Raw genomic sequence first — 3,048 nt, 5'->3', positions numbered from 1 at the left:
TTGGAGATTAAGCCCTTGTTGATCACATCATTTGCAAAGATTTTCTCCTATTCCATAAGTTGCCTTTTCATTTTGTTTATGGTTTCCTTTACTGTGCAAAAACTCATAAGTTTAATTAGGTCCCATTTGTTTATTTTTGCTTTTATTTCTATTGCCTGGGGAGACTGACCTAAGAAAACATTGGTATGATTTATGTCAGAGAATGTTTTGCCTATGTTCTCTTCTAGGAGTTTTATGATGTCATGTCTTATATTTAAGTCTTTAAGCCATTTTGAGTTTATTTTTGTGTATGGTGTGAGGGTGTGTTCTAACTTCATTGATTTGCATGTGGCTGTCCAACTTTCCCAACTCCACTTGCTAAAAAAAATTGTCTTTTCCTCCTTTGTTGAAGATTAATTGACCATAGGTGTGTGGGTTTACTTCTGACCTCTCTATTCTGTTCCATTGATCCATGTCCCCATTTTTGTGCCAATATCATGCTGTTTTGATTAATATAGCTTTGTAGTATTGCCTGAAGTCTGGGAGGGTTATGCCTCCTGTTTTGTCCTTTTTCCTCAGGATTGCTTTGGCAATTCTGGGTCTTTTATGGTTCCATATACATTTTAGGATTATTTGTTCTAAAATGTCGTGGGTAATTTGATAGGAATTGCATTAAATCTGTAAAAATTATTAACATTTTAAAATAATGGACCTCATATTTTTATTTTGCCCTGGGCCATGCAAATTTATTACATAACCAGCCCTTGTGATATGTATCACTTACAATTATACCTCATTGGCAAGAGCTCATATGGCTCCACCTCAACCACAAGGGGGCATAGAAGCGTAATTCTATTTTGTGCCAGAAAGAGAGAGGAACCAGAATATTTACTGAATAGCATAGAAGATGACACAGAATATCTGACAAATGTCTTCTATTTTGTGAGGCTGAGGGAAATCTTCCTGTTGGTATACAGAGCTCTGGAAGAACTTATTTGAAAAGAGTCTCAGGATCTTTTGTGAGAAAAAGGACAAAAATTACAGTTTCTATTCCTGGAGATTCAAAGTTAGGGAAATCTATAGGGGTGGACCAAGCCTGGGATCTGGAAAGAGCAATGAGGCTCCAGAATTAGAATTAACTAGGCTGAAGACGGGACTTAGCACGAAGATCAAGGGGTCTGTGAAGGAAAACTTGCTCTGGCTCAATGTAGGCACGGCTGGGAGCCCCCATCCTGGTCAGCTCTGGGATATGATGAGTGAACGTGGGCCAAGAGAGCTACAGTCTTGGATACCAACATGGGGCCATCACTGGATCTGGGCCAGAGAAATACATCATCTGTGGACAAGGATGCAAAGGTCCAGTATTGGACATTGACAAAAAAATGAAGTTATAGCCCCAGAAATTGGTGGGACTCCATCCTGTTGACATTTGGAAGGGAGAATAGTCCCTCTTCAAGTTGATTCAGCTCCAAAGTTCTTAGAAAAATTGCAAGGAGGAGCTTGCTTGAGGAGGAGAGGGGAATGTTGGATTTCTCCTAATAGAACTTGAATAATTACTTAAGACCATATGAAAGGAGGTGCTCTTTATCATATCCTAAGTTGGAGAAGCAGTTCATACAGTTAGTTTGCAGCTTAGCCAGAAGAACTATGCTCATGTAAAGGTAGCTGAGAGTCCTCTCAGCTTAGGAGGAACATTTCTGCCAATTCTTGGGGCAGTCAAGCTGAGTACCAGTGGGGCCACAGAGAAAGTTCATTGAACTCTGCTGTGGAGAAGCTGCTGTGGGGGGTGGATGCAGGTTCCTGGAGCCTGGGCTCAGCCAGAGTGAAGGCTTGGAGAAGCTGTGACCTAGAAGACCTGCTTGGATTGATGTCATACCCATGGCCATGTGAAAGAAGCCAGTGGGACTAGTCCTGATTTTCACTTATTCACCTTAAGGTCAGGGCTTCTTTGGCTTTTGCAGGGAGTCTCCTAGAAGACAGGGACATGATGAAGAGAAAAGGATCCAGTGCAGCAAACTTGCCAAAATGAGCATATCCCCTGCAGTGGATGCTGTAGGTGGTCTGCTCAGATCTTTGTTATCAGGAAGGAGCACCACTTTCCAGCTGCTGTGGAGCTGTTTTGTTGGCTGCTAAAGGATCACAGGGACCTCATTCTCCCAATTGCCCTCAGCTGAGTGGGAGACGCTCTTCTGGGAGGTTATATATCCCCTGCTGTTGAAGAGGAGTCTTCAGTCAGTGACTGATGTGGAGGTACCAAAGATTTGCCCTCTTATTTAAAGGTGGGTCCACTCTGTGATAACATTTATGCTCAGAGCTCCTCTAGACTTCAGATGAGACCACATCCTTGCTTAGCTCTGTTTGCTTCTCTCATTCCCATTCTTCTGAGATCCTTCCTCCAACAGATTATGTGCATCCAAATCTTCAAGTCAGATGCTGCTTCCAGAGAACCCACCCTTTCTCCTGTGGGCTTGAAAAAGTGTTTGGTTAAGTACAAAGGTCCCTGGCCAGTGGGGACAGGGGTAAGGTGTTAGTGGAGGAATAGGAAGGCATGTTTCTCTTTCTTCATGGTTGGAAAAAATCTTCCCAAAGATTGGGGGTGAAAGTTTCTGACAAGTGTCTCTGTGCAAGTCCAAGGGGATGGCAGAAAACCACTCACAATTGGCGGGGCCAAACCCAGCTCTCAAATAAGACTGGGCTCTGCAAGTCGATGTGGTTTGTGAACACACCTAGTCACAGATTTTTGCCTTCTCTTTCCTTCTCCTTGTTCCCCTTCCCTTCTCTCTCTTCACCTATTTGTTCATCATCTCTAGAACTCTCCTCACCCATTTTGGGTGAGGCAGGAGTTCTTATGGAGCAAAAGGGGAAAAGTCTTTGGGGGTATTCTTGCTCAGTGAAACTGACTTTTGGCCTGTGGCCTCTCACCCCAACCTAGCTACATGAGCCACTAAGAGCAGCTGTGCTTGGAGAATGCCATCTTTTCACCGTTAAGTGTCCTGCATGGCCTCAGTTCCCTATGGTTCTGCTTGCTCCTCATTCTTGTCCCTCTTCTTTCTTAGTCTCTCTCTCTGG

This window comes from Leucopleurus acutus (assembly GCF_964270905.1).
Source record: "Leucopleurus acutus genome assembly, chromosome: 16".
Lineage (NCBI taxonomy): Eukaryota > Metazoa > Chordata > Mammalia > Artiodactyla > Delphinidae > Leucopleurus > Leucopleurus acutus.
This window is presented reverse-complemented; position numbering follows the sequence as displayed.